Genomic DNA, 10,541 nt, shown 5'->3' on the forward strand with positions numbered 1-10,541 from the left:
TGCAACAGCAATTCTTACACAACTATATGGTGTAAACCAACTGTACAACTCATGGGGGAAGGAAATGGGGAGAGGAGAGGCAGGGAAAAAATGAGGGAGGGGGTAACAAGTTGGATAAGAAATGTACTCACTGCCTATGTAACCCTCTGTACTTTACTTTGACTATAAAGAAAAAATTCCTAGGTATGTAAAACACACTAGCTTTCTCTTATAATGTTCCTGAATTTTTTTTTACCCAGCACTCTGGTATGTTAAGATATCATAAAGATATTTTATGGAAGGCTATAGGTAGCCTATGAAAATAGGCCAAGATAGGAAAAGTATAGACAGGGTTTGTGTATAATTTGTGTAGCCTAAATTTTACTGTGTAATTTGGAAAAAATAGAATGAGTGTTTGAATGACCCAAGAGAAAGAGAAGATGCCTATTGTATATTTTTCTCATATGAATAGAGTTTAAGTGGAGCAAAGCATACTTGGACTTTGTCTACCTTTCAGACAGGGAAACCCAACAGTCCTTTCTAAGCAACTCCAATGAGAAGGAATTCAATGAGCCTGTTGGATGGACAACAACTTATCTCAAATTAAAGCCTGTTAGACGTTCATCTGAGATCAGTATTGATTTCTTCCTTTGCATTGGGTTTCCTATATTTGGGAATTTGTTTCTATTTCCTGAAAGATTTTGTGTAGCTCCTCCCCATGTTTATAACAAATTTCCCTTTTTAAGGTGTTTTCAAATGTCACTAACTTTAAAAAATTACCTTTCAACAACTCTAAGAACTTGTTGTTTCAAAAGCACATGCCAGACTCTTAGTTGCTACAGATAACACAGCATGCTTGCGCAGTTGTTTCATCAGCCTTGCCTGTAATCTTTTTTTTTTTTTTAATCCAAAAATTTCAGGGCAAGACAGGAGTTCCATTACTAAATGCCTGAAGCACAATCAGTCTCACAGCCCTGAGTCAATGTGACACACCAAGTGAGTCAAAGATGCACTTGATCTCTCTCTCTCTCTCTTTCTCTCTCTGTATCTCTGTATATCACTCTCTCTTCCCGAAATATGTGTATTTTGGCATTATGAGCAGAGAAGTTGACAAAGGTCTAATGAAAAGAGCGAATCTGTATGTATGAGTTATCTGTGTAGGTTATATAGCCACATTTAGGTCTTCTCAGGCAAGGCTGCAAATATGGAGAGCATCGGCTATTATTATTGCCAACTGCATAGGTTAAAGGGAGCATTTTCATGGAAGGGAGAATATTAAAATAGGGCTCTTTGTGGTGGGCTATACTGGGGTTTGAACCAAGGGTATCAATTACTAAGCAATTACTCTACCATAGAGCCTTCCTCCTAGTTCTAGCTTTGTCTTTTGAATAGGGTCTCTGGTAAGAGTAGGGTTCAGTCTTCCTTATCTCCATCTTCTAAGTAGGTAGGCTTTCAGATGAGCCATTGTGCTTAACTAATTCACTGATTTTATTTTTATTTTGTCCTTTGTGGGGCTTGAACTCAGGGCCTGAGGACTGAGCTTTTTCACTCAAGGCTAGCTCTACCACTTTGAACCACAGCTCTATTTCTGGTTTTCTGGTGATTATTTGGAGATAAGAGTCTCACGGACTTTCCTACCCAGGCTGTCTTTGGACCATGATCCTCAGATCTCTGCATTCTGTATAGCTAAGACTAAAGGAGTGAGCCACTGGCACCAGACTTCTAGCTTCTTATTTTTTTAACACTAGAAACAAAGCTTTGTGCTTAGGATGATATGTTAAACAGTGGACTTAGTTCTATTGGTCTGAGAAACAATTGCATTGGGTTTACAAGTACCTAAAACAAATGATCTATTAAATAGAAACATTACCTTTGACTTTACAGAATTACAACTTGAGCGAGATAGATCATTATTTGTCAAATATAAATGTTATTTTAAGCATCTGTTTGATATAGTATGCTTGAGTACAGTAATAATGAGAGAGCTCATGTAATAATCACTTAACGCTGTTTTACAGATCCATCTTTGTAACTTCGTGCACCTGGCTGAGGTGGTAAGAGTGAGGTTTATAAAGGCATATGAATGCCTTCACAATGAAAGACAAATGGATAATACCGGAGGGAGACTTATATAAAGTAGGCCAGAGTATAAAGATCTTAGTGATTTTTCCTAGCTCCTATTACCAGCATTTGGATACCTAGGAGGCTCCTATTTTTATAGGAAATGGAAAAGGTAAGAAAGATAAGAGAGAGCATTCAAAAGTTAAGCACATATCCAGTAAAGAAAAGAGCATGGCTTCTTGCAATGTTGGGGGCAGAAAAAATTGTCCCCAAATAAGACAATGGATGTTGATATAAAATGCTCAAAAGAAGACTTGCAGGTTACTATTATAGGGAGGATGCCAACAAAGATCATTTCTACATAAGAACCTTTAAACTTGTTTCTTTTTTTATTTAGTTAGTTATTTTATTAATTAAATTTTGTTGACAAGGTTTTGTGCAAAAGGTGTACAGTTACGTGATAAGGCAGTGAATACATTTCTTGTGATATCTTTTTTTTTTCCTCAAATTTTTATTATCAAACTGATGTACGGAGAGGTTACAGTATCATACGTTGGGCATTGGATACATTTCTTGTACTGTTTGTTGCCTTGTCCCTCATGCCCTCCTCCCTCTCCCCCTTTCCCTCCCCCCCAGGTGTTCAGTTCACTTACACCAAACAGTTTTGCAAGTATTGCTTTTGTAGTTATTTCTCTTTTTTTACCCTGTGTCTCTCAAATTTGGTATTCCCTTTGAATTTCCTACTTCCAATACCAGTAAACACGGTTTCCAATATACTCAGATAAGATTACAGAGATAGTGTAGGTACAACCATAGGAAGGTGATACAAGAACATCATCAATAATAGAAACTACACATACACATAGGACATTGAAAGTAGTTACAACTGTGATATATCACTTGTTTCCATAACATGGAGTTCATTTCACTTAGCATCATCTTATGTGTTCCTAAGGGTATAGCTATTGGGCCTTGTAATGCTCTGCTATGGCTTGCCTAAACCTGTAAAACAACATTGAGATTCCATCTCACCCCAGCAAGAATGTCATATATCAAGAAAACTAATAATAACAATTGTTGGAGGGGATGTGGCCAAAAGGGAACCCTACTTCATTGTTGGTGGGAATGTAAACTGGTTCAGCCACTCTGGCAAGCAGTATGGAGATTCCTCAGAAGGCTCAATATAGAACTACCCTATGACCCAGCAGCCCCACTGTTGGGTATCTATCCAAAAGAACACAAACAAAATCACAGTAAGGCCACCAGCACAACAATGTTCATCGCAGCACAATTTGTCATAGCGAGAATCTGGAACCAACCCAGATGCCCCTCCATAGATGAATGGATCAGGAAAATGTGGTACATATACACAATGGAATTTTATGCCTCTATCAGAAACAATGACATTGTTCCATTTGTAAGGAAATGGAAGGACTTGGAAAAAGTTATACTAAGTGAAGTGAGCCAGACCCAAAGAAACATGGACTCTAAGAACCTTTAAACTTGTTTCTAAGTCCCTTGTTCTCAGTTTATTTTCTACTGAATTGTTACAGTGTCTCCAGTAAAGAGACTACACCAGGATGCAACTTCAACACTGTCAAGTCAGAGAATGTTTATAGATAGGAGCCTCCTAAAAACTGTTATTGACTAATGCTAAGTTTATATTGACAGTCCATAATTTAATAAAAATTTGTGTAGAAAGAATGTTACTGTCCCTGCTGCTTCTCCATTCCACTGTTTCTACTTCACTCCTGTTATCTACCACCCTCTCCTAGACTATGGTGTCACTGTTAAAGAAAATAAAAAATTAAATCCACACCCTACAAAGAAATCTACTGTACAAAAGCCAAGGAATGTATGAAAAAGTGGGGGGAATATATGTATGTATATATGTATACTTACTGACCCAGTGAGAAACCCACCTGCTTCCTGTGCCTGCCACCTGAAATTTTTATTTAGTGTCATATTAGGATTAAGGTAAAAAAATCTCTGGCTGTATTTGAAATATCATCCAAGATGTCTATTACTGTACTAAGTAGTAGGCATTTTGGTGGACACTTAATTATATTCTTACATCACCTTGTTAGATATAACAGACATAGATGGACAATACCTGAGGAGAAAACTTCATTGACCAAGGCTTAGAAAAGAAACAGATTTAAAAATAATCAGGCTATGATTATTAGTTTTATATCTTTAAAAGGTAACTAACATTGGTACCTTTCTTTTTCTTTTAAAAAATTGAATTATTTATTTATTATCAAGGTGATGTACAGAGGTACCGTTTCATATGTAATTTCTTATCCAAATTGTTACCTCCTCCCTCATTTTTCTTTTTTTAAGGCATGGCAAGATTGAATGTTCTTTCTTAAAATGCTCTAAGTGTTTCTTGAGAAAGAATTATTTTCACAAGGAATGTGAAAGGCAACCAATTGCCTCTCCAGATATTTTGCCTAAGGCATTTTGTCATCAATGTAGGCACCTGTGTGGCAGATGCTTATTGTCACTTGTGGCTCACTTAATGAGAGCATGGGTAAAAGCCAGGATGGAGATAACTTTTAGGCTTCCTAAGCCTCTTTAGCTTGTCTGACTCATGGACTAAGATGTGGTTAGCTATGTGATAATGCATGCCCCTTTTTCCTGCATTAGAGCCAAGCAGTCTCCTACCTTAAAGGTCACCACTTCCCCCTGACCCCAGCTTCCATATATGTATGTATGTGTATATATATATATATATCTATATCTATAGATATAGATATATAGATATATAGATATATTATGAAGTCAAATTCTTGCACCAATGGCTGCCTCTCTGACCTCTGACTAATGTAGGAAGGCAGAAATCTAAATGCTTTCCTCTTCATTTGAAGACCATACAATCATCTGTACCTAATATCTGTTGGTCATCAAATGTTTTTGTGCCTCAGAGCTTGCGGATCAATTTTACTTCTTGGTCACTGGGCCTTCCTGGGAAATCTCTACTCACATTCTCAATTAATAATCACTAAAGGTTTGTACTTACTATTCAGTACCATTAAGTAGATTTTCTTTAACCAAGATTCAAAGTGGTATATCCAACTGCCTACCGAATATACCTACTTAGACCTAGTCTGTAAGAACTGCTATATACCATGTTCAGATGCTGACTCCATACTCTGCTTCTTTGCTTAGTATTTTGTAAACAGGATTTTGAACTACTACTGCAAAGAATAGTGTGTTGTGGATTTATCACTGTTTATTTAAATTCCAGAAATAATTGACAAATGGTCAAAAATGTAGGTAGAAATATATGAAATGTTGGTGAAATCTATTTTCCTAATGGCCTCATTTCTATTTATTGTTGCAATTGCTCCTGAAATAGTTGTTTACGATTAAACTTTAAATTCTATCTCATCTTTGAGTGGTCTGATTTGTCAAAATTAAACTGTAACATTTCACTCCTTTAAATAAAGCTTGAGATGTCATGATATTTCGACCTTCTTTCATATCCCTTCCATAAATTAGATACAATTGCAGATTTACTTTTAGTTTTTCACCTATACTTTTAACTTAAAATACCATTTATTTTTATTCTTTTTAAATAAAAATCCAGTATTATCCACTAATTCTCCCTTGTGAAAAATTCTGTGCTAGTTAACCACACTTTTTCCCTGAATTGTATATTTTCCTATTTTATGACTTCTCTTTGGCCATTACATTATTATTTTTAAATATTTATCAGTATACTCCTAACCATTACCATAGTTATGCCTACTCACACATATTTCTAGTTTTCACTCAAGATTTAAAATAAAAATAGCATTTATTCTATCAAATTTCAAAACACTTTTTACTTTCCTTTCTTCCTCCTTCTTTTCTTGCTCTTCCTCTTCCTTAGTTTTCTCTTCTTATTCCTCCTCATTTTTTTTCCTTCTCCTCCACTTTTTGACAAAGTCTTCTTTGTAGCCAAGGATGGTATCAAAATTGACCCTTTCTCAGCCACATGAGTGTACTGTTTACAAACATGTATCACAATGTTCCACACTTGATATACTTTTTTTAGACCCAAATAACATGTGTGGGTCATAAAAACAGCAATAAAATCCTATTTAACTAAAGCATCTAAAAGACAAGAGCTAATATTTTCTCTTTTATTTCATTTGCAGCATCTTTTATTTCTTCTGAGTCATTTAAAAAACTTTTCCTCACATCATGTATAACACTTTATTGGCTCCCCAGGAGCATCTGCTGCTAGAGTTTTGGTTTATTGCTTACTGCAGCTGGAAACTGTTGGAGACACCTTAGTAAGCGGGAGTTCAAATGAGCTGACTGAAGGATTTGGGTTTGTGTTCTGTGGCTTGGAGAAGTTCATTTAAACTTTATTTTGGTTGTATGTTTTAGAAAATGAAAGTAATCCTATGATTTTTACATGGAAGGATAAAATGAAAGCAAAGATCTAACTGATAAGAGCCTGCAGTCCATTATTGACAGGACTGGGATTACAGAGTATTTCCATTGCATTTGTTTGTTTGTTTGCTTGCTTGCTCCATATTGCTTCTTCCCTTTTGTTTCTTTTTGGCTTCCATGTGGATATTTGAATTGTTTTTTGTTTTTGTTTTGTTTTTTTTGTTTCTACAGATAATGGTACTGGGCCTTTAATATAGACTTTATAAGGTAATATGATAATTTTTGCTTTTGGTAGCATTGCCATGCTAATCCATGGGCATGGAAGGTCTTTCAGTCTCCTGATGTATCCTACAATTTCATTCTTAAAGGTTTTTATAGTTTCCATTAAAGAAGTTATCACTACTTCTTTATGTTTATACTTAAATATTTAATTTTTCTGAAGGTTACAGTAAGTGGGATTGTCTAATTTCTTTCTCAGTCTATTCATTGCTAGTATGTTAAATGCTATCAATTTTTGTGTGGTGATTTTATTCAGTTTCCAAACTCGTTTTTTCAGAGTAAGAAATTTTGAGGTAGAATTCTTTGGTTATTTTTAGTGTAGGATCATATCATCTGCACACAAGACAATTTTACTTCTTCCTCTATTTGAATCTCTTATTTCTCTCTCCTTACGGCTCTGGCTATGAATCCCTTTAGTATATTAAATAGGAGTGGACATAATGAACACCCTGTTTCTAATTTCACAGGGAAATTGGAATTTTTCTCCATTTAGAATAATGCTGGATACTGATTGTCATATGTACCCTTTATTAAGATCAGGTACAATCTTTATAACTTTTTAGAGCCCTCTTGATAAAAAGCATGATAAATTTGTCAATGGATTGTTCTGCCACAATTGAGATAATCATATGATTTTAAGTGGGGTTTCCTAGGTTATTTTTTAATATTTTGTATACACATTAAACAGTTATATTTATAATTCTTTTTTTTCAAATTTTTATTATCAAACTGATGTACAGAGAGGTTACAGTCTCATATGTTAGGCATTGGATACATTACTTGTACTGTTTGTTACCTCGTCCCTCATACCCCCCTCCCTCCTCCCGCTTTCCCTTTCCCCCCATGAAGTGTTCAGTTCACTTACACCGAACAGTTTTGCATTAATTGCATTTGTAGTTGTTTTTCTTTTTTTACCCTGTGTCTCTCAATTTTGGCATTCCCTTTCAATTTCCTAGTTCTAATACCTGTATACATGGTTTCCAATATACTCAGATAAGATTACAGAGATAGTATAGGTACAACCACAGGAAGGTGATACAAGAACATCATCAATAATAGAAGCTACAGATACACATGGGACGTTGAAAGTAGTGATATAACAATCGTTTCCATAACATGGAGTTCATTTCACTTAGCATCATCTTATATATTCATAAGGGTATAGCTATTGGGCTCTTGTGGTCCTGTGCTGTGACTTGCCTAAACCTGTACTAATTATTCCCAATAAGGGAGACCATAGAGTCCATGTTTCTTTGGGTCTGGCTCACTTCACTTAGTATAATTTTTTCCAAGTCCTTCCATTTCCTTACAAATGGGGAAATGTCATTCTTTCTGATAGAGGCATAAAATTCCATTGTGTATATGTACCACATTTTCCTGATCCATTCGTCTAATGAGCGGCATCTGGGTTGGTTCCAGATTCTAGCTATGACAAATTGCACTGCGAAGAACATTGTTTTGCTGGTGGCTTTACTGAGATTTTGTTTGTGGTCTTTTGGATACATACCCAAGAGTGGGGCTGCTGGGTCATAGGGGAGTTCTATATTTAGCTTTCTGAGGAATCTCCATACTGCTTGTCAGAGTAGCTGAACCAGTTTACATTCCCACCAACAGTGAAGTAGGGTTCCCTGTTGGCCACATCCCCTCCAACAATTGTTATTGTTACTTTTCTTGATATATGACATTCTTACTGGGGTGAGATGGAATCTCAATGTTGTTTTGATTTACATTTCTTTTATGGCCAGTGATGTAGAGCACTTTTTCATATGTCTCTTGGCCATTCTCATTCCCTCATCAGAGAAGTCTCCTTGTAAGTCTTTAGCCCACTTGATGAAGGGGCTATTGGTTCTTTGCGGTATTGATTTGGAGGAAGGTAATTTTTTTAGTTCTGCATACATTTTAGAGATGAGGCCTTTGTCCGTTGAATGTCTGGTAAAGATCTTCTCCCAGTCTGTGGGCTTTCTGTTTATCTTGCGAGCTATGTCCTTTGTCATGCAGAAGCTCTGCAGTTTGATGCAGTCCCATTTGTTCAACCTTTCTTTGATTTGTAGCCTTTCTGGGTCTTTGTTAAGGAAGTTCTGTCCTGTGTAAAGGAGTCCAAGTGTTACTCCTACTCCTTCCTTTAGTGTTTTCAGGGTCTGTTTTGATATCGAGATCTTTTATCCATTTGGAATTGATTTTGGTGCAGGGTGTTATATGAGGATCTAGTTTTAGTTTGTTGCATGTGTTGAACCAGTTTTGTCAGCATCATTTGTTAAAGAGGCTATCTTTCTCCCATTCTTTTTTTTTAGCTCCTTAATCAAAGATTAATTAGGCATAGTTCTGTGGGTTCATTTCTGGGTCTTCAATTCTGTTCCATTGGTCTTCAGGTCTGTTCCGGTGCCAATACCAAGCTGTTTTTATTACTATAGCTTTATAATACAGCTTGAAGTGGGCATTGTAATTCCTCCAGCACTGTCCTTTCTTCTTAGGATTGTTTTTGCTATTCTAGGTCTTTTATTTTTTCATATGAATTTCTGGATTGCTTCCTCTATTTCATTAAAAAATGGTGTTGGGATGTTAATGGGTATTGCATTGAATTTGTAGATAGCCTTTGGCAATATTGCCATTTTGATTATATTAGTCCTCCCAATCCAGGAGCATGGGAGGTTTTTCCATTTCCTTAGTTCTGACTTAATTTTGTTTTTCAAGCTTTTAAAGTTCTCATCATAGAGGTCTTTCACTTCTTTGGTTAAGGTTATTCGTAAGTGTTTAATGTTTTTTGCGGCTATTGCAATAGGAGTTGCTTTCCTGATTTCTGCCTCGGTGTTAGGGTCATTAGCATAGAGAAAGGCCGTTGATTTTTGAGGGTTTATTTTATATCCTGCAACTTTGCCAAAGTTTAAAATCAGCTCTAGTAGCTTTGGGGTAGAGTCTATTTGTTGGCATAAAGGTTTGCAAAAAAGTCCCTGATTATTTTCTGAATTTTGGTTATTTCTGTTGTGATATTACCTGTTTCATCTCTTGTTTATTTGAGTGTGCTGCCTTTGCTTTTTGGTCAGGTTTGCCAGAGGTCTGTCTATCTTGTTAATTTTTTCAAAGAACCAACTCTTTATTTTGTTGATTCTTTTGATGGTTTTTTCATCTCTAATTGATTTAATTCTGATTTGATTTTAATTTTTTGCTTCTGTCTATTGACTTGTAGTTTGGTTTGTTGTTCTCTTTCAAGAAGATTAAGGTGCTTCCTTAAATTATTGAGTTGCTGTTTCTCCAATTTGTTGATGTATGCGCGCAGAGATATAAATTTTCCTCTGAGTACTGCCTTGCTATGTCCCAAAGGATCTAATAGTTTGTGTCCTCATTTTGGTTGAATTCCATAAACATTTGAATTTCCGTTTTAATTTCTTCGATGACCCACTGATGGTTCAGCAGTGTGTTGTTTAATCTCCATGAATTGTAGGATTATCTGTGGTGGCTGTTTGAGTTGAGCTCTAATTTTATTCCATTGTGGTCTTAGAGAATGCAGGGAATGGTTTTGATACTTTTGAATTTTTACAGATTTTCTTTGTGCCCTAAGATGTGATCTATTTTGGAGAATGTTCCATGTGATGCAGAGAAGAATGTGTATTCTGTTGTTGCTGGGTGGAATATTCTGCAGATGTCAGTTAAGTCTAGTTGGTCTATGCAGTTGTTTAGTTCTGTGGTTTCTTTATTCAGTTTCTTGCATGTTTTTCTGTCCAGAGGTGATACTAGAGTGTTAAAGTCCCCAGCTATCAATGTGTTTGGGTCTATGAGTGTTTTTAGAGTCAGTAGTGTTTGTTTGATGAAGTTGGGTGCTTCTTCATTTGGTGTGTACA

This window comes from Perognathus longimembris, chromosome 4 (genome assembly GCF_023159225.1).
Source record: "Perognathus longimembris pacificus isolate PPM17 chromosome 4, ASM2315922v1, whole genome shotgun sequence".
Taxonomy (NCBI): domain Eukaryota; kingdom Metazoa; phylum Chordata; class Mammalia; order Rodentia; family Heteromyidae; genus Perognathus; species Perognathus longimembris.